Source organism: Nicotiana tomentosiformis, chromosome 9 (assembly GCF_000390325.3).
Source record: "Nicotiana tomentosiformis chromosome 9, ASM39032v3, whole genome shotgun sequence".
NCBI lineage: Eukaryota > Viridiplantae > Streptophyta > Magnoliopsida > Solanales > Solanaceae > Nicotiana > Nicotiana tomentosiformis.
Window position 1 is genome coordinate 16,794,950 of NC_090820.1, and position 23,185 is coordinate 16,818,134.

At 38.2% G+C, this 23,185-nt stretch overlaps 1 long non-coding RNA gene across 1 annotated transcript; it reads right to left on the reverse strand.

The window, feature by feature from the left end:
- Positions 1 to 12,857: 12,857 nt before the first annotated feature.
- On the reverse strand, positions 12,858 to 21,701 carry LOC104103768 (uncharacterized). Its single transcript, XR_687974.4, has 3 exons — positions 21,181 to 21,701; positions 14,379 to 14,449; positions 12,858 to 13,633 (listed from the first exon to the last, which is right to left on the reverse strand). It is a non-coding gene; the product is annotated as an uncharacterized lncRNA (long non-coding RNA).
- Between the last annotated feature and the right edge of the window lie 1,484 nt (positions 21,702 to 23,185).

Sequence of the window (23,185 nt, forward strand, 5' to 3'; positions counted from 1 at the left end):
AGCATTCTCCGCTTGAGGTGGTTGTCTCACTTCGCTTTCATTCCAGTCATAATAAGGGTATTCATCCCAACCAGAGTCAGAATTGTACCAATATGAATCCCCATACATGTACGAACTAGAGACAAATTGAGAGTGTTCAAAAGATGAACCATAGGAAGAATACCTACCTGCTTGACAATCAACCGGTAGATGATTTCCACCGCATTTAAAACACGTAGCACACCGCTGATAATATTCAGCTGCTAACTCTTCAACCATTTTCTTAGGCTGGTTGTACTCCATCTTCACATCATTTAGAGTTCAATAACAAGAATATGCTCTTCAAGATTTCTTCAATAAAAGAAATTTTGAAGAAAAGTTAACATAACAAAATTAAAATTAAAATTAAAATAAAAATTAAAATTAAAAGCTAATTCCTGAATTAGCACTACAAACTACTTGAAACACTATTGATTGCCAATCCCCGGCAATGGCGCCAAAATTTGACGAGCGCAAAACACACGCTTAAATTGTGCTCCCTAGTCAAAGATACTATAGTATAATATCGTATCCACAAGGATTGGATTCAAATAGTATTATCATAGTTTGTAGCTAGATTGCTATCCAGGAGGTGTATATATATAGTTTGTAGCTAGATTGCTATCCAGGAGGATCAACAATGGAGATATATATGAATTCTAACTACAAATAACTAAGAATCTAAAGCTATTGACTAATGACAATCGCAACAAAGGTAAACAGGGAAGTTATCAATGGGAGACAATATAGGTTGATAGGATAGGTGCAAGATAATTGTTCGGGATCTAACTCTAGATAATTCACTTATAATATTCAAGTGAGTCTCTCGAATTCACTTAATTATCAGTACAATTATTTAGTAGAAACCCCTCTCTCGATTAAGTCTCAACCTCTCAATATGAACCAATTTAAGCTCGGTGAAGATATGCAAGAATTCGTAATGGATCGGTCTTTAGGAGAACCTCTTTCGATCATCCTCCTAACTAGGTTTAATCAAGGATTCAACTAGCCTCTTTCGATTACTTAGAAGAATCTATGAACTCAACCAACAATATAGTGCAAATATATCACAAGTTATGCTTCCCTTGATTACAAGAATAAGTGAACATAGATGCAACAATTAAATCCTCCAAAAATGATTCAAATACATAAAAATAGAGTTATAATCCACAAACAACCATCAATACACCAAATCCATCAAAACCTAAAAGGTTCTACTCCATAGACATGGAGAAGTTCTTCACAAATGAAACAAAAAAATAGGAAAACATAAATACAACCCAAACCCCACCATCACCTCAACTATGACACTAATAAACTTGGAAAAATTCTCTCTAGAATTTTTTCTCTCAAATTACCGCCGTCACTGTAGCAGTGAACAGTGACTTCGTTACTGTTCATCGCGGACAAACTGGAGCTTTAGGCTTTAATGGCCACAATGGCCGGCGACCAGCCATCTTTTCCCGCTGGTATGCCCTCCCCCAGCGTTGCACAACAACATACAACAACTAACTTCAACCCAACTCCTCTAGATTACTCTAAGATTTTGAAACCAAATTCTTTAAATCCTCCAGCGATGGCTACTGCTGCAGCTTCAATTCAACCCATTCCACTGCGATGAGCAGTGTATTTGAATGGACAACCAGTGGTTAAATTCACAGAGGCAGAAGTAGATCGAATGAACGTGATTGAAGGCCTCCAATATGTTGTCGTTGGCAAGCTTTCATATGGATCTCTGGAGATTCAGGAGCTTCGCCGAATAATTCCAACTCAATGTGGTATCAAAGGTGAGTGTAATATCGGATTCCTTAGATATCGTCATGTGTTAATTAGATTAACTCTATGGCAAGACTTTTTTTTCCTGGACTGTTGCCTACCTTTTTTGTAAAGAAAACTTTGTTTTCATTGGCTACAGCTGTGGGAAGGCTAGTGTGTCTTGACGCGGCAATTACAAACAAAACTAGGCCGAGTTGCGCAAGAGTAAAAGTTCTTGTCGATTTGTTGGCCGAACTACCTAAAAAGGTGCGATTGGATATTGATGATGAAGCTACTGGTGGTGTTCGAACAGAATGGGTGAGAATTCAGTATGACATGCTACCAAAATATTGTAAGGAGTGTAAACTACAAGGACATGATGAAATTGAATGGTAGCGTTTGCACCCCGAGCTTATTGAGAATCCAAGCAGCTAGAAAAGGAATGATCTTGCTGAGTCGAACAACTGGAATATTGCTGCTGATGAACAAGGAAAAACCAAAAATCACACTACCCCTTTAATGATTCTCACGAGTGGAAAAATAGTCGGGAACGTAGGTGAACAGTGGAAGGAAGTTCGGGATAATCGGGGAACCAACAAAAATAACAAAACCCAGGTACAAGGGCAAAGGCAATGCAATCATGCCAGTGAATGCTGGTGTACAATAGGTGCACACTACTAATAACTTTGCACTGGTGGAGGTCGAAGAAGATCAGACAAACAAGGTTCAAGCAAGGAATAAATTTGCAGTATTAGAGGAGGAACAAAGTGATATAAACGAGAACAACCAGCTGGTTTTGGTGGGGGAAAACCAGTCTTCAGTTCTAAAGATGGTCCTACTCCTTCTAGGATTCAGTCCACAATCGACTGGGTTCATAAAAGGTTTGGGACTAGCAAAGAGGAGCTAAAATAACTCAATGTGACCACAAACCAATCTTGTCATGAGATTCCATCTCAAACATTTAAAGATTCTGGGCAGATTGAGGATCTTTATGAGGTAAACTTTACAAAGATCTTATGGAGCGATGCAGTTGAGGTTAAGGATGATCAGCTGGGCAAAACTAAGACAACAGAAGATAAGGTGAAGAAGGACAACAAGACAAGCTCACCTGGTGATAGGCTGGCAACGCCAGGCCTAAAGCGAGGCTCACCAGGCATTAGGTTGGCGACGCCAGGTCCAAAGCCAGGATCCCCAGGCATTAGGCTGGCGACGCCAGGCCTAAAGCCGGGTTCAACTGATGAGGCAGCTACAGTAAACCCCAACCTTAGTGCAACTGGAGAGATTTTGGCCTATGTAGATGGTGTTCCGGTGTATGCATCAGAGAACAAACTTGATAAAGATGTTGATGTGAAGATTAGGGATGATATAGTGGGTTCAGACCAAATTTCAGGGAATGGGAAGGGTGGTGATATCACTAGAACAGTGCTTTCAGAGTAGACTGCTAAAGTAACTCCTGGGATAGGCAGTGTCTATGAGCTACAATTCAAGGAGTATAAACAGGCTGATGAGCGGGCAATTTTCCCAAAAGCATCGGGGGAAATAGAGGAAGTGCCTATGGAATCTGGCACTGATCAAATTATGCAGCTATATCTTAATGTTCCACTTAAGATTCCTCTACAACATTTACATGATTTAGTTACACACAATGTGACACCAATTGATGAAGACTATTGAGACAAAATCCAATGGAGGATGAAGGAGATGATGAATCAACTGCAGAAAACTTCAAACAAGTGGCTAGGGAAGGGGATTTATCACCCATAACTAGTGCTAAAGGAGGTAAAAAACTAAGAATAATCAGAGTAAAAATCCACCACAACCTTCAAGAATAATGCCCAGGAGGGCAACTTCTCTATCTAAATGATGATGATCAAAACATTAATATGGAACATAAGGTCTGTGAATACACAACAGGCCTTTCCTAGGGTGATCAACATGAATAGGGAGCATAATTTTTGTGTAGTTGCATTGATGAAGCCTTTTCAAAAGAAGGGACGCATTGATAGATATAAAAGGATGTTGAATATGGAGACTGCTTATGCAAATTTTAATGGGCAAATATGGTTGTTCTTCGATGCAGTGGTGGAATGGGAATTAGTGGAGGATACTGAGCAACATGTGACTGTGAGAGTGTTTCACCATGACCTGGGGCAGCACATGATGATGACATTTGTTTATGCAAAATGTTCAGCAATGGAGAGGTTGGATTTGTGGGATCACTTGTATTACTTAGCAAGTGGTATGGAATTACCATGATTGGTAGGAGGGGATTTCAATGTGATATTGCATGAAGATGAGAAAATAGGGGGACTTCCAGTACACCCTCCTGAATATGAGGATTTTGCATTTTGTGTAAACTCTTATGGTTTGTTTGAGCAAGGGTACAAAGGAAGTCCATTAACATGGTGGAATGGGAGATCCAATGCTGAGTGTATATTCAAGAGATTGGATAGGCTTTTTGTGAATTTGCCATTTCAGAACATGTTGCCAACTATTGAAGTTGAGAATCTAATCAGAACTGGATCAGATCATGCACCGTTGCTAATGACATGTGGGGTGCAGACAACCAATTTTGTCAAGCCTTTCAGATTCTTGAACTTTTGGACAAAGCATGCTACATTTATGGATGTGGTGAGGTAGAACTGGAAGCTGATTTCATAGGGGATCCATTTTTTATGTTCAAGCAGAATATCAAGAGGGTGAAGGCAGCACTCTCAAAATGGAGTAGGGAAACATTTAGTGATATCTTCAAGTAGTTGGCTATTTTGGAGGACATTGTTAGGATGAAGGAGATGTTGTTTGAAGAAGAGCCTATAACTGAGAATAGGATTGTGCTTCAAAAGGCTCAATCTGAATTGAAGAAATACTTGAGTATTGAGGAGCAGTATTGGAAGCAAAAGCTGGGATGACTTGGTTTGTAGAAGGAGATAGGAATACAAGTTTCTTTCACAATCATGTCAATGGAAAAAGAAAAAAATTGCAACTGAAGAGGATCAAAAGTGGCAGTGGGGTATGGATTGAAGACTAGGAGCAATTGGCTACAGCTGCAGTGGACTTCTATCAAAAACAGTTCACAAATGAAGGTGATGCTTCTGAATTTTCCTTGCTCAATAATGTACCTTCAATGGTCACTATGGATCAGAATTTGGAACTTAGCAGATTGCCAACAATTGAAGAAGTAAGGGCAACAGTTTTTGAGCTTAGTGGGGAGAGTGCTAGTGGTCCTGATGGATTCACTGGCCTGTTTTATCAAACTTGCTGGGATGTTATTGGTGTTGATATACACAACATGGTGCTACACTTCTATGGAGGAGCTGCATTGCCTAAATCCATTACTCACACCAATCTAGTGTTACTGCCCAAGAAACCTAGAGTTGAGACCTTCTCTGACTTAAGGCAATTTAGTTTGAGCAACTTCATTAACAAGGTCTTGTCTAGGGTGTTACATGACATATTGGAGAGTTTTTTGCCATCTCTAATAACTCCTAATCAATCCGGATTTGTAAAAGGTATGAGTATATTTGAGAACATCTTATTGACTTAAGAAATTGTCACTGACATAAGGTTAAGGGGAAAGTCAGCTAATGTAGTAATCAAGCTTGATATGGCTAAGGCCTATGATAGGGTTTCATGGAAGTACTTATTGTATGTGCTAAGGAAGATGGGATTTTCTGAACACTTCATCAACATGGTGTGGAACTTGATGTCAAATAACTGGTATTCAGTATTGGTGAATGGGTAGTCCTCAGGGTTCTCTAAGTCGACAAGGAGTGTGAAACAAGGGGATCCCCTATCTCCAGTATTGTTCATTCTGTCAGCCGAGGTACTTTCCAGGTCTTTGAATAAGCTCTTTGAAGACAAATCATTTGTGGGATTTGGAATACCTAAGTGGTCTAATCCTTTAAACCACTTGGCATATGCTGATGATACGATAATCTTTGCATCTTCTCATCCTCCCTCTTTGAGCAAGATTATGGCAGTGTTGGGGAACTATGAGAAGATATCAGGTCAGATAATCAACAAAGATAAGAGTTCATACTACATGCATTCAAAGGTTGGTAATGGATTGTTTCAGGCAGTTGGAGCTATTACAGGATTTGCAAGAGGTAAATTCCCCTTTCACATATCTGTGGTGTCCTATTTTTTACACTATAAGGAGGAAGGACAATTATGAGGATCTTATTAAGAAGGTGAAGGCTAAATTGCATTCATGGAAAGGAAAGCTGCTGTCATTTGGAGGAAAGACAACACTCATCTCTAGTGTGTTGCAAAGTATGTCAGTTCACATGTTATCAGTCCTTGATCCACCAAACAGCATCCTGGGGCATCTACATAAGACTTTTGCTAGGTTATTTTGGAGCACAAAGGAAGAAGGGAGAAGCAGACACTGGGTTTCATGGAAAAATCTTTGCCTTCCTAAAGAGGAAGGGGGCCTAGGCTTTTGGTCCTTACATGATGTCTCAAGGGCACTGTTTGCTAAACTATGGTGGAGGTTTAGGACCACAAAATCTTTGTGGTCTAATTTCATATGGAATAAGTATTGCAAGAAGGAGCTACCAACAATGGTGCATTTTAGGGGAGGGTCTCATGTTTGGAGACAAATGCTGAATGCTAGGGAAGAAGTAGAACATGAGATCATATGGGAATTGAAGAGTGGAACAACTAATATTTGGCATGAAAATTGGACTGGATTGGGTGCACTTTATCACGTATTACCTGAAGACTTTCCAATCAATGAAGATCTTCAGGAGGTGGCAGAACTGCGGCAAGGGGAATCATGGGATGATCAGCTGCTAGATCAAACTTTCAATGAGGAAATTGCAGAACATATAAGGCTAAATGTGCATTATGAAGGCAGTGAGGGATATTGGGATAGGCCATACCGGATGCCAACTCCTTCAGGCAAGTTCAGTGTTAGCAGTGCTTGGCAAATATTAAGGCATAAGGCTGATCCTAATTAGGAATTCAAGTTAATGTGAATTAAAGGTTTGCCATTCAAGATATCCTTCTTCTTGTGGAGATTGTGGAGGCAGAAAATAGCCACCGATGACATGTGGAGGAGGCAAGGGCAAATGGTGATGTCTAGGTGTTGGTGTTGTCAGTAGCCCGAAGAGGAATCCATTGAGCATATATGTGTCACAAGTCCTACTGCCTCTAAGGTATGGAACTTGTTCATGGGGGCTGCTGGAATTTCTGTGCAATATATTCAATTGAAGCAGATTATAAGGCATTGGTGGTATGCTCAGTGTTGTCCAAAATTAAAGCCACTATTTCAAGCAGTACTAGCTATCATCACTTGGGAGCTTTGGAAGAGAAGAAATGCAAGTAAACATGGTGGTTCAGTGTCCACAAATAGGGTGATTCATGAGATAAATATGACATTGCATCAACTGGCAAGGGTGAGGTATGCTTGGATCTCTAATATTCCATTGTTATGGCCAGACATGATTCAATACTTTGAATGATATAAACCTATATTGATCACTACAAGAGTAACATAGCAGCTTCCTTTTCATGGTTGGTACAAATGTAATACTGATGGAGCTTCAAAGGGCCATCCTGGACCTAGCTCCCTAGGCTTTTGTGTGAGGGATGATGAAGGTGATGTGGTGTATGCTAGGGCAGTAGACCTGGGAGTGACAACTAATGTGGTAGCTAGAACTAAGGCTATTCTTCAAGGGTTGGAATACTGTGTGGAGCATGATCTTCACCCTCTCATATTGGAGACTGATTCATTGGTGATAAAGAAGGCAATAGAAGGGGAATGGAATCCTCCTTGGGTAATTGCACAGGATGTGAAGAAAATTATAGAGATGAAGGACAACTTCAATGTGATCTTTCAACATGTGTTCAGAAAAGGCAACTCAGTGGCGAATTTTATAGCTAATATTGTGTTCTCTTTTGCAGGTACATCTGAGTTTCATTCATTCTCTGAACTGCCTAGTACAGGGAGGAGGTTGATCAATCTAGACAAATCTCAATCACCTAACCTTAGGGTTAGGATAGCAAAGAGAAGAAGCCCAGACTGATGGCTTCACAGGATTGGACTCTGCACAAACCTGCATGTTTCTTTGTCTCATTCAGTATACTATTAAGGTACTTTCCAATGGTATTAGCATGGTCCCATACTCATTCTGGGGGTGCTTTGATAGTTTACAAAAAAATGCGATAAGCAGGTGTGGGATAGTACAGTTTATCCTACTTCTGATATGTACAAATGCTAAGGAAAATGCTGAACCCATCATATGGTATTTTTGGAGATTGTTGAATCACTTCTCAGTGGTATTAGCATGCTTTCATGCTCAATCTGAGGATGGTTAGCAATGTTTAGAATTATGTCTACATTAAAGGTTCTAGTAGGGCGGATCTGAGCTTACAAGATCATAAAAAAGGCACAATTTCAAAGCCTGGCCTTAGCCTTGCAAAGCCTGCTTAAAGCCAGCTCATTCCTGGCTTTTGCCTTGCAAAGCCGGCCTAAAGCCAGCTCAAGCCTGGCTAAAGCCAGCTCATGCCTGGCTTTTACCTTGCAAAGTCTGTCTAAAGCCAGCTCAAGCCTGGCTTTTGCCCTGTAAAGCCTGCCTAAAGCCAGCTCAAGCCTGGCTTTTGCCTTGCAAAGCCTGCCTAAAGCCAAGCTCCTCTTCTACACATTAATTTTGATGAGTGAGCACATGATTAATACTTGGACAAAATCAGTCCACTGCATATGGAGATCATATAGTAGCTACACTTGGAAGACTATGCTGGCTTCAACTCTGTGGTGGAGATGTTTGGAATTCATTTTAGCCTATGGACAGTATACACTGGCACCTGGTGAGAGCTTGATAGGTGCTGCTTGATATTTGCCAATGACAAATGGATTCACATACACTAATAGGAGAAGGAAGCATTCAACTTATCATGTTGTAATAGCTAGTTCATTAGATTTTAGCTTTTCTATCTTTTTAATAGCTAGTAGCTTCATGCAACTTCTATTTTGGTTTGGACATCTTGTAAGCTTTGAACCCATTTTGGGATTTTATTTATATATTAGCCACTAGGCAAGTGATGCCGAGTAGTATAGTTGCTTAAAAAAAATCCAAATTCGGATCTTGAGTGAGGAAGAAAGGATGAAATCCTTGTGCTCTTGCTTCTCCCTCTTCTCCTTAGCTTACTTAGGTCTAAGGTATGTCAAAAATGTGTCAAAAATGGTGTTTTGGGGTATTTAATCCGCTCCCAAAACAAATCCCAAATGAAACTACATTTTTCTTAGCGAAATAAGACTTTTCCAGGACAGGACATGCGCGGTCGCGCACCTGAAGACTTGCTCGTGCATTTTCCACATTGTTCTGCCCCAAGTGCGCGCCCAGGTGCGGGATCGCGCACTTGGTCGCGCACCTGGGTGGTAAGTTGGGAATTTGGGAAAATGTAAAACATAAAAGTTATAGCCCTTTTAAATATCTTTCCAAAAATATATTGTGGAGCCTAAACGGATTTATGAGAGAATAGTTATGTGCACTTTACTGGACAATGCGCAGCATGCCTGCTCGATTCTTCGTTTCGTTCTTAAAGTGCATTATCATCTGTTGATCTCCGAACACGATTCCAACTTAACCCTTGGGTTTTTACTCAGACTTCAAAGCTCTAAAATAGCATGAATTCATGCCACAAAATCTACATAGCTCGAAATCACTCCTACAGGTCAGAAAACACACAATAAGTGCCAAACACGCCTAATTAAAGCTCAACATAAGTAAAGTGTAATGAATTAGAGTGCAATAAGCGACTAAAATACAGGATTATAGCCTATCATCAACACCCCACACATAAACCATTGCTCGTCCTCGAGCAATCAAACAACACTTCACATAGACATGACCTTCTTAAACAACTCTCCTAACTCATCACACCAATAATATTAGAAAAGATTAAGCACAAGACTGTAACATCCTCGCCTCAAGAGTTGACTCAACAGCATCACGCATTTTTCACAGCCTTCTCACTTACTCTAACAAAGACGTCAATGACATTACCATTCCTTCATGAATCAAGTGCTCTCACAAAATAATAGAGAGTAGTTCCACAAATAATAAAGTTTTAGAACAATTAGGAACTCAAGATAGGAATAACTCGCTCACTCTCAGAACAACATTCATGTGCAACAAAATATGTACCATAAGCTTGCCCGTAATGTACTACTCTACTAATTGAGCTTATTTGGTCAAGGATCAAGTAGGACTTTAATTAGTTGTAATGTAAGTCGTGCGACGGGTAGGATACATTTGGATATATTGATTACACCTCCCTAAGCACTTTAATACATACAATTGACCGTTCAAAACCCCCACACTTATATCAAACCATAACTCCACCTTCACATCAATATACATTACCTCCCTACTTCTTTAAGAACAATTACATCAAGTAACCACCATCAAGGAATATTATTCACAATCATACACTTATATTTTTCTTTCTTTTTCAATTCAAGTGGATCTTTCTTTTTCAAAATAGTGCACCTTTCTCCTTAGTTCAATAGTTCCACTCAAAAGCTAAACCAACCACCCCACACTTCAACTTTCACAAAGTTCATACAATTTTAAGTGCTCACGAGAGGTAAACGGTTCAAATAGATGGTCAATTCAAACAAATGGGTAAAGCTTGTAATGTGGTTGCTAAAGAAACAAGATTATAGTCTCAAAGGGGGTTAACTAAGATACATAACAATTTGGTGGGTAAACATATATATCTGGCTCAACAAAGAAACGCCTATATTACTTTCAAGACTGAATAAAACAACTATTTCGCTTTGCAAACACACAGGGCAAGTTCTAGATATCAAATGTAATGCACAGAATAACACAAAACCTCACCCACACATGGCAGATACTCACTCAGGATCGGACTCATCAAGACACTCTAGTCAAAACAGTTAAGCAAAGTTAAGATCATACAATTTAAGGTGCTTATACAAGAGTCAAAAACTGAGCCTAAGCGTTACAACTAAAGCACTTACTATTCTCAAGGCATAATACAGTTAAGAGATATTGCTTTCATTTCAAATCGCAGCACAAGAAATCCTACTCCTAAAAAGAAAATAAGACTAACTACACTCGGTTCAAATAAAACTCTTGGAAAAGAATCGCGACACAAAGAAAAACCAAGGGTAAATTATTATACTACCTAAATAATTTGATTTTTGACTTTAAAATTTCAATCAAAAGAAACTAAAACACACAAGAAACGAAAACAATTACTTATTTACATATTTACATCGCCACCCCACACTATAAATTGTTGCATGTCCTCATGACACATAAATAAAAAGCAAGAGGTAAAGAAATCTCCCCTGGACTTTTTTCGTTTCCGAGAACTTGTGAACTCCATCCCTAATTCTGTATTTATTTTTCGTTTTCACTCATTGGGATTCTTTATGGAACTTATCAGGCCAAAGTCCTTTAGGGATTTTTGAAAGACCTGCTCTTTTTTTCTTTCTTGGTCTCATTTTGAGTGGTGGATTATTCTTGTAGGATTATCCTTAACTTGTTTCTGCATTCATTCACAAGATCAATACATGCATATTCCTGTAAATCCCCCAAAACAAAATCCATATGATCAAGGTTTGAATAAGAAAATGAAGAAGAAGGGTCATGTGAGTACTCCTCTGGTAAGTCCAAGACCATTTGTTCCTCATTCTCTTCTACTAAAAGTTGCAATTGTGGATAGGTGGGTGGAGGCTTGAACTCTTCTTGTATTTCTTCATAATCAATCAAAACCTCATTTTCAATCATTTCAGTTGAAACAGAGTCCTCTTGCAGAGTGGAAAACTCTCTCTGTAGATGATCATCATCTCGGGTAGGCTCATTTTCACACGGTATCTCTTTCACATATTCACCATCACAATGCAACGAGCTAAGTCTATTCACTAACTGATTCACTTGCATTGTTAGATTGTTAGTGGCTTCATGATCATGTGTAAATCTCTCTTCCACCTTATTTATGAACTTATACATAAGCGCTTCTAAACTAACATTCTCCGCTTGAGGTGGTTGCCTACTTCGCTTTCATTTCAGTCATAATAAGAGTATTCATCCCAACAGAGTCAAAATTGTACCAATATGAATCCTCATACCTGTATGGATTAGAGACAAAGTAAAAGTGTTCAAAAGATGAACCATACGAAGAATACCTACCTGCTTGACAATCAACCCGTAGATGATTTTCACCGCATTTAAAACACATAGCGCACTGCTGATAATATTTAGCTGCTAACTCTTCAACCATTTTCTTAGGCTGGTTGTACTCCATCTTCACATCATTTAGAGTTCAATAACAAAAATATGCTTTTCAAGATTTCTTCAACAAAAGAAATTTTGAAGAGAAGTTAACATAACAAAACTAAAACTTAAAATAAAAATAAAATTAAAATTAAAATTAAAAGCTAATTCCTGAATTAGCACTACAAACTACTTCAAACACTATTGATTGCCAATCCCCGGCAACGGCGCCAAAATTTGACGAGCGCAAAACACACACTTAAATTGTGCTCTCTAGTCAAATATAGTATAGTATAATATCGTATCCACAAGGATTGGATTTAAACAGTATTATCGTAGTTTGTAGCTAGATTGCTATCCAGGAGGATCAAAAATGGATATATATATGAATTCTAACTACAAATAACTAAGAATCTAAAGCTATTGTCTAATGACAATCGCAACAAAGGTAAGCAGGGAAGTTATCAATGGGAGAAAATATAGGTTGATAGGATAGGTGCAAGATAATTGTTCGGGATCTAACTCTAGATAATTCACTTCTAATGTTCAAGTGAGTCTCTCAAATCCACTTAATTATAAGTACAATTATTTAGTAGAAACTCCTCTCTCGATTAAGTCTCAACCTCTCAATATGAACCAATTTAAGCTCTGTGAAGATATGCAAGAATTCGTAATGGATCGGTCTTTAGGAGAACCTCTTTCGATCATCCTCCTAACTAGGTTTAATCAAGGATTCAACTAGCCTCTTTCGATTACTTAGAAGAATCTATGAACTCAACCAACAATATAGTGCAAATATATCACAAGTTATGCGTCCCTCGATTACAAGAATAAGCGAACATAGATGCAACAATTAAATCTTCCAAAAATGATTCAAATACATAAAAATAGAGTTATAATCCACAAACAACCACCAATACACCAAATCCATCAAAACCCAAATGGTTCTACTCCACAGACATGGAGAAGTGCTTCATAAATGAAACAAAAAAAAAGGAAAGCATAAATACAATCCAAACCCGGATCTTGAGTGAGGAAGAAAGGATGAAATCCTTGTGCTCTTGCTTCTCCCTCTTCTCCTTAGCTTACTTAGGTCTAAGGTATGTCAAAAGTGTGTCAAAAATAGTGTTTTGGGGTATTTAATCCGCCCCAAACCAAATCCTGGATGAAACTACCCTTTTCTTAGCGAAATAGGACTTTTTCTGGACAGGACATGTGCGGTCACGCACCTGGAGACATGCTCGCACATTTTGCTCATTGTTCTGCCCCAAGTGCGCGCCCAAGAGCGCGATCGCGCACTTGGTCACGCACTTGGGTTGTAAGTTGGGAATTTCAGAAAACGTAAAACATGAAAGTTGTAGCCCTTGTAAATAGCTTTCCAATGATATATTGTTGAGCTTAAACGTATTTTTGAGCGAAAAGTTATGTGCATTTTATTGGACAATACGCAGTATGCCTGCTCGATTCTTCGTTTTGTTCTTAAAGTGCATTATCATCCGTTGATCCCCGTACACGATCCCAACTTAATCCTTGGGCTTTTACTCAGACTTCAAAGCTCCAAATAGCATGAATTCATGCCACAACATCTACATAGCTCGGAATCACTCCTAGAGGGCATAAAACACGTAATAAGTGCAAAACATGCCTAATTAAAGCTCAACATAAGTAAAGTGCAATGAATTAGAGTGCAATAGGGGACTAAAAACGGGATTATAGCCTACCATCATATTTCATAGAATTGCCCGAGGCGAAAGGCCCAATCCCATAAGAGTGTGATACACAATATTGCCGAGGCGAACGACCCGATCCCATAAGAATATGATACATGATACTGCCGAGCCGAACGGCCCGATCCCATAAGAATATGTTACTTTACCGAGGCGAACGGTCCAATCCCGTAAGAGTATTGCTGAGGCATTCATCCCGATCCCATTAGAATATGAAACTTTGACGGTTCACTAACCCCACTCATGAATATACATGTGAGTTATAAAATTCAAGAAAAACTATCGAACGAATATGCACAACGTGGAAGATATCCGTAAAGGAAAGTATAATTTCCATGTCTAATCACGTAGCTCGTCAAGTATCTAAAATAGCAAGTCTGATACTATATGCGAGTCTAGTCTCAGGCTACATGTAAATTAAAGCCTTTAAACATGCAAGAATAACTCAAATAGTACAATTAAAGCATAGCGTGAGTCTAAGTCAACACGGACATAATAAGGAATTCTAGCATACACACGGACACTCGTCACCTCATACGTGAGTAGCTCCCATAACATTTAGCACATAATATATATAACACCTACGGGGTAAATTCCCTCTCACAAGGTTAGATAAGAGACTTACCTCGTTCCGAAATCTGATAACCCGCTCCAACGCCTCTCTAACTTCTCAACTCGATGCCAAACAATCTGAAACTAATCAAACAACATGCAAACCAATCAAAATATACTTCAATACTCATAATTTAATAATTTATAATAATTCCCAACTTCGCTCGAAAAGGCAACATAGTCAACCACCAAGCCCATGTGTCGAATTCCTAAAATTATCGAAAATAATTATTACCCATAACTTATATAGTCTATATCCATAAAATCATCTAATTTCGTCCATGAATTGACTATCAAATCAAGAATTTATCATTTCTCAACTTTGGGTCTCAAAATCCCAATTTCTACAATCCAAATACGGATAAAAAAATAACCAATGGAAATAATAATGTAAAGACATCAAAATAAATGTTAGATGTTTACCCTCTTTTTGAGACGAGAACAACGCAGCAAAAATCACCTCACACGGAGCTCTAAAACTCAAGATATGCTCAAAAATACTAAAATGATCGGTCTACCCATTTAAAATACTGCACATGTGATTTTTGTTCTTCACCTTCGCGAAAAGAAATTTTTTGCATTGACCGATCAACCTAAAATTTTTTGCATTGACCGATCAACCCAAAATTACTTTGCGAAGAACAAAAGTTCGCACCAGAAACCAGCAATCTTTTCCGATACGAAAATGGGCATAACTCTCTCATACGACCTCGTAATTCGACGATTCTTATTGCTATAGTTCTGTAATTATGATACGGATCTAATGGTTCAATATAATTATAAATTAAAGGTCATTTGCTCAATATAGTACCCTTTATGGCCAAAGAAACGACGTCAAAACATCAAATAATAGTGCGATTGTGATGACCCGATAGGTCATTTTGATATTTAGCCTCTATTTACGTATTCCGAGACCCTGATTAGCTTCGTTTGGCATGTATCAATTTGCATGTACAGTCCGTGTCCCATTCTGGATAGCCTTTATGTGAAAACTTTAAGAAAATGTAAAATTTTGTCTTTAAAATGGCTTGAGTTAACTACGGTCAACATTTTATGTAAATGGATACGGATTAGTATTTTGATGGTCCCGGTAGGTCCGTATCATAATTTGAAACTTGGGCGTATTCCCGATATTTAATTCAGAAATCCCTAACTTGTTATGACTCATTTTGCCGAAAACTAGCATTTTTGAAAGTTGAAGAATTTCTAAGTTTGACCGTAAGTTGACTTATTAGCTAACGGGTTCGGATTATGATATTAAGACTTGGAATAGTTCTGTATTACTATTTGAAATTTGTTTGCAAAATTTGGTTCAATTCGGAATTTATTTGGCATGATTCGGACACTTAAACGTGATTCTAGTATTCTTGAGTTTCACTTTGAAAGTTCATTCGTTTTGAGGATTAATGATTCGTAGATTTAGATATTATTTTGGTGATTTTATTATGCGAGCAAGTTCGTATGATGTTATTATACTTGTGTGCATATTTGGTTTGGAGCCCGAGGGGCTCGGGTGAATTTCGAACGTGTTTCAGATGAGTTTGGTTAAGGTTGGAATAGTTGGTGCTGGTGCTTTGCTGCAGATCTCGCATTTGCGAGCATGGGATGGATTGGGTGAACCTCGCATTTGCAAGATTTTTGTTCGCATTTGCAAACTGTGGACCTTCGCATTTGTGAAGAAAATGGTCGTTATTGCGATCATTGACTGCTGTTGACTGCTTCGCATTTGCGAAGTTTATGCTCGTAGTTGCGAAGGATGGAAGCTCGCATTTGTAAGCCAAAATGTCGCAATTGCGATGGCTGCTCTTTTGAGACAGGGTTCACATTTGTGACCCCTTTCTCGCATTTGCGAAGTTCGCAATTGCGACATCCGCAGTTGGGTAAAAGAAGAGAAAATGGGACTTAGCTCATTTCTCACATTTTCTCAACCCTAAACACTTTAGAGGCGATTTTCCAAGAGAGTTTTCTTTCTAAATATATTGGTAAGTGACTTTAATCTATTTTCAATTACCCATTACATTTCATGAGATTTCGACATCAAATTTAGGATTTTCACAGTAGAAATTAGAGATTTGAGTAGAATTAAGAATTTTTGTAAAATTAGGATTTTGACCTTGAATTGATGTCGGATTTCGAAACAAATTACATAACCGGGCTCAGGGTGAATGGGTAATCGAGTTTTGGTTCGAATCTTGATTTTGACCAAGCGGGCCCGGGGTTGACGTTTGTTGACTTTTTCAAAAAAGATCTAAATTGAACCTCTTTCATTTGTGGGTAATTTCTAAAGCTTATTTTGAATCATTTGGTCAATAAATTACTAGATTTGGTTGGTTTTGAGGCTTGTTCAAAAGGCAAGGCTATGATTGAGTGATTGCTTGAGCTGTGGAGCGAGGTAAGTGTTGGATCTAACCTTGACTTGAGGGAATTAGGGATCCTTGAACTTCTTATTATGTGCATTATAGGAGAAACGGTATATATACGAGGTGGCGAGTATATATACGTCGTTGTATTACTTGTTTCCATGCTTTCGTTACTCCATTGTATATCTTGTTACATGTCTTAATTGGTACACGCTTATTTGACTTCCATGCGATAATTGTTACTTGTCATTTAGTTATACTTGTATTTAATTGTCCATCCCTTCCATAATTTCATGCTTAATTGCTAAACATTCGGAATTCTCTACCAGGTCTGATTCTAACATACGCACGTCATATCAATCTCAACATGTTATACCAAAACATGATCATGCACCCATGCTGAATTAACGCAATGTACCGCATAATTCGAATGCTCATAATAACATCCTCCAATCACAATAGCTGCAAATTCACGAAGCCGATGCCCATAATATACCTCATAACGCATATAAGACCTGTTCCAACCCTCGCAATACCACAAGAATGAAAGAGATGTGTAGAAACTCATAACCACCTGCTAAATCAATAACTCCTGGAGTCTCTCCTCTTGGTGAGAACCATTGCCTCATACAAAACTAATTAGTGACATTTTTCCTCTAATATACATTGTATAAATCTGATTGCACTAATTCCAGGTCCAACAACCTCGTCTCACCCAGTACAAGCTGCTCGGGCAATAAACCACCTCAAACACCATCTGAAATCTCATACGACGTCGTCAATGCGTTAACAAGCCACAACTCGAATATGACCAATAAGGAATAACTAACCCGAATACAAGATTATCCGTCCTGCGCAACGAAAAAAAAATAACCAAACCAATGCTATGAACCTATCTCTGAGATGAAAAATAAAACACACAAAATAAGTATAAGGAACCATACTCAATATCTCACTATTGCGGTGTGTATCCCGATCTAAACATCATACTTGTGGTAGCGTGCCACCCGATCCGCACATAACAATCAATAAGGAAATACCCATCGAGCCAAAATGCTCATACCCACGAAATGCTCGAATATCGACCCCAAGCATGCCAAGTGCATAAACACAACCCTAGGAAGACAGGTAGCGCCATGCCCTTCAAAATTCTAAGCACGACTAAGGTGCAATAAACGACCTGCATCTCGAGAGCCATATCGCTCATATAACACCACAAGATACACAGGATCACAACATACGTGTGACTAATCAAGCCGTCTCACAAATCATATGGCATAAAAGAGTAGAACCAGAAATAGACGAAGGCAGGAATATCATCCACCACGCCCAAAGACCCATTCATAAGCGATGATATGCCGAATAAGCATATCTGATCTGGTATAAAATATACATTCACATTAGGCCTACCAACGCACCTCAAGCTGATACCGATCATCCCAAAATGGGCCAATAATCTTTCAAAGATCCACAATGACCCTATTCATGACACATACGATCTACCATCCAATATGGAACAAAACAGTCCGCAACCAAAGAAATAGAGTGCCTCTAAGACATATACTCTTCCATCATCGATAATACTAGAATCTCCATACCTGATTTCAATCTCTACCACATAAATGGTTGACATGTCACGCTTATACAATCATCTCGCGGGAGATACTCCTATGACCTTCCACACCAGGTAGCAAAATCTGCACATCCATGGCTACCAACCATACTATTACTGTAATGCAAATCAACAATCCATAAATCAATACACAATGCCTCTTAACATAACACTATTCACGGTGACACAAAAATAACACCAATAACTCTTTCGAGCTCGTGATAGTCCTGTCAAAACTGGATCGCAACCTTGATCCTCAAATTCCAATTCCATACCGTTCATTGCACCTATCATGCTACTACGTGAGAGTACAAGCATTTCATCATAACTCCTGAACCACTAGTAGAATAAACACTTCATAGGCTAGAACCTTTCACTCAACTCATTTTAGAAGAAGAATCGTAACACACAACAATATTCCCATAGCCGCAAAATACATAGAACTCAAGTCGTGTTCTAAACCGCCATAACTCTTCCGGGACCCATTTATACATAATCAAAACCATCTGAATCAAATACCTCCAAATCCATCAAATTACGGAGACTGTAAAGCCCGCACATACAGCCACGAAACACATGTATTGCCTTACCACACCGAAGGAACCAATCATTTCCTTAATCATGTCGATCCAAACCACTACTAGGCTGATTCAGCTTCTTCCAATTTCTTCTTGACTTGGCTTCAGAATCAATACCTCTATTAAATCACATAACGGATCCGAATCAATACTCATATCGAGTGACCCAAATCACGAGACCACGTCATTTCAATACCCATAAGCCATTTCATACCCTGCTCATGCAGCCTATAGTTTCTCTAACTGATACACCTGCGCTGATTAGATCTTCTGCAAATCCGAAGCTGTTTCTCCTACTTTTTTAACACTGCACCGTAGACCCGTTGATAATATAGAAATGCTCTGAGTACCTTCACACTCTACTGCAAAAACCAATCCTCAACCAGATAATGAACCTAAAAATCCTTAAGCACCGCACCTAGAATCTCGAATCCACTAAAATCATTATTGAGAGTCGCCCACTCTAGTCCAGCCCCGATTATATAACCAAACCACTAGTGCTCCGTTAGCACATGAGCACTCCAATGAAGCAACTGGATGATTACTTTCCCTTGTAGATCACATCCATCAAATCCCCTGCTCAAATTACCCTAATGTTTTCCTCCCTTAGTAATAACAAATTCACCAACATACATGTCACACCCCTTTTTTTTTTACCCCTCACTAGCTCCTCTTTAAACTAGATATAAAGTGTAAGGCTCAAAGGGTTTTCAATTTGAAAGTGATATAATTCGTGTTTCAAAGGATTTTCGGAGTCGCTACCTGACATATGGCTTCGGTGTGCCAGGTCACCATTTTTATAAAAAAAATGATTCTTCCTTTCAAAACACATTTAAACTCCAAAACTAGTTTGCACCAGAGACTCTAAGTAGGGGGGTTTATTTGACTCGGGGAGATGGTGTTAGGTATTCCCCTAGTCCCGTAACTAGTATGGTTGCATACTTGATCTAATTGGCTTTTAAGAATATTCTAATTGAGGTAAAACAAACAAAAGCAAAATAAACACACAAAAGACTCGAGATTGTTCCCACTTAAATAAAAGAAAAAAAGAATAAAATAAGAAGAAAAGACTAAAAGTCTACACTATGCACATTCCATAATGTTCGTCACCGCCTCCAATTACATTCACTACGGGGCATTCCCTGGAAAAAATATATACAAAATATGCGGGGCATTCCTCTGAATATAAACTAAAGGGAACGACTTCTTACCTCAAACAAAATAAAAGAAAAGACCTAAAGATTGCCTACCAAAGTGTAGCCGGCCTAAACATGCTCCTAGCAGTCAGAGTAATAAAATAAATAAAAGAAACTAAGTAAAAAAATTCATGGCAGGCTCATTTTAACTTCTTTAGCGTCCCAAACCCCCTCGCCCCCTTTCACACGAAGAAGCATATAAACAATGGCGGATAGGAACGAAAACAAAGAAGAACAGAAAGAAATATTTCATCAAATAAGCACTCAAAAGAACCAAATGAAACAGGATGACACCGTAGTTTAATTTTAATTTAGCACGTTAGGACAATTAAATGGCACTCAAGCACACTGAAGCATTAAACAAGATAACAAAGAAACATTCAATAAGAACAAGTCCTTGTTTAAACCAAAATCAACTAAAGAAATATGTATTTCAATGCATACGATCCAAAGTTAACAAGAAAATTCAAATGAACTATAGAAACACTTTTATCAAAATACAATAAAAATAACTCATTGAACCACTAAAGAGTAATTTCTATAAGTAGGAATGGCATGCTGAAAATTTGTTTTCTTATTATCCAATCTACTGCTAATCTAGAAAGATACTTTAACCTTTAAGAACGAGAGATTGGCAGCAAACATGGCTCAAACAATTAAAAAAATATATGCTTCAAAACACTTGTTTACATGGAAAATTTAGGTAGCAACTCATAGATCTTCAAATAATAAATAGATGATTTCATTCCTTTAAAAACCCAAGAAATTGCAGAGAAATCATTAAAATTTTATTCACCTATTTAAGCTGAAAACTAAACATGATGTTTGTCAACTACAATACTTTTAGCACTCAACTTTCAGATTTAACACAAAAGATATACAGCTACAAGTTCAAACATGTATTAACTCACTTCAAATGCTAAACAATTATCCAAAAGAGATTAAGGAAGAAACAGGTAGCCACAATCACGTAAACTAACAAATTAATAAACACTAGCTCTCACTATTGATTCAACTCATCTTTTAATTACTTTTTAAAATTAAATAAATAGGGGATAAAGTAATGAACCTGTTGAAGCCAAACTTTTCCTTAATCAGAGTAGACGAATCCGTGGATACAAAAATCTTTGATTACAAAATCTAAGCGAGAATCAGCATAAAAATTTAACCAGAATCACGAACATGAACCTTACGACCGGGCCTCGAACTCACAAACTGCGACCTGGGTACCCCATCTTTGAAATTAGAAACCAAAAGAAAAGTTGGAATATATTTTCATATATCTTTTCGAAATTCGGATCCTACTCACTTAAAAACAGAAATCTTTTTTTTTTGTATGATTTTTCTGGAATTCAAGAAGAAAAAATCAGAGAAGAGATTCAAGAGAAATGATATTTTCTTTTTTAATTAAAACCCCCTTCCATCTCCCTCTTTTCCCGAAATTTATGTATGAAAAATCTCTCTTCCCAAAAATCCTCTCTCCCCCTCAAAGTGTTGGCCCCGCTCAAACTCTCTTTCCCGAAAATTCTCCCTTCCCCTCAAAGTGTTGTCCTCACTCACTCCCTCTCTCTCGTGCTCTGTCCCCCTTGTTCTATTCTATAAAGTTGGTACTTATCTATGTGTGCAGCCCATGAAGTGTATCTTGGGCCCAAAGAAATGTTTCTACTGGACCAAGATAAAAAGAAATCAAACCAAATTGAAGAGGACCTAAAAATCGTGTGGGATTATGGAGGAAAATGACGTGAGTGATCCCTCTGTGCAAATTGTTTTATTGGAAGGCATTCTTGGTTTTGCTTTCTTTGGAATTTTCTTATTTTGTCTTTCTTCTCTTCTTTTAAAATACCAACTAACTAATAGCAAAAGAAACTATGGAATGCGTGTATTAAATAGCTAACAACAAAAACAGAACACATTTCATTCACTTTCTTTTATTCTTCTCTTATGAAAACCAAAATAGGAAAATTTAGACTAAACTATTGAATCATAATGCATAAAATCCTAAAACAACGTGACTCTATTTGGGATTTTCATTTTTATAGAAGTAAGATGAACTACATATAATTAGACAAAATTAATTAACTAAAAAAAATTGTAGTTTTTATTTTAAGGGAAAATAAAGCAAAAGGTCAAAAATAAGCAAAGTAAAAATATTAAAACTAAAAGAAGCATCTAAGCGCTAAAAATGTGTAAAATTTTGGGGCGGGTCAAAAATTACATGTCTAAAGTAACGATAACCCGAAACTGCAAATGCATATCACCACGTGACCCAATCATAGACGGTAGACTCCCCTACTTAGCTTTAAGCCACAATCAGATAAATCCAGAACCCACAATGACTCCTCCTCCTCAGTTACCATGATCTCGCACCGTTGCTCAACCAAAATTCTCATAACTTCTTGTTGCACTAATCATAATACATCCCAAATTATAAGCCACAATCGCACACTCGACCTACTGACAGTCGTACCATCTTCTTCAAGTGATCCAAGCTCACATTACAGTACATGCATCCCATTGGATAGAAGGCAGAACTCTTTATAGGAACTTCATCAGGAGTCGTGTAACCCTTAACCTTCTCACAGGAGATAGCCCACCTGTGTAACCTCATACCGACATCCTCCAACGACATAGCCATAACCACGTCCATTATGAAATATGTTGATTCTCCTAGGTCCACACTCATCCGCCAGCTGCAAAAGTCCGTTCATCCCATTAGCATCAATTGAATGTATAACAATACATTCCAAAACTCAAAATCATGTTGCATCCCAAAATGATAATCAAGATTACACATCCCTCTATGTTCCAAGCAAACTCTTCCTGTCACATTCAACCTTCCTAAGAAAACTACTTGATCTCTGCTTCTCGTACTTGTCCTGCTAACAACTTATCTATCCCGAGGCATAACCCTCCATGCCCTTCCTCATCCTTCGCTACTAAAATACTTCCTCAAATCATAATCCATCTCTATAGCATCCAAACTAATGAATTACCACCAACTCTAAGCCTCCATAAAGATCATCTTTCTCGAACCATCAATACTAGAAACACAGATTCGACTCTGAAGCTGCCAC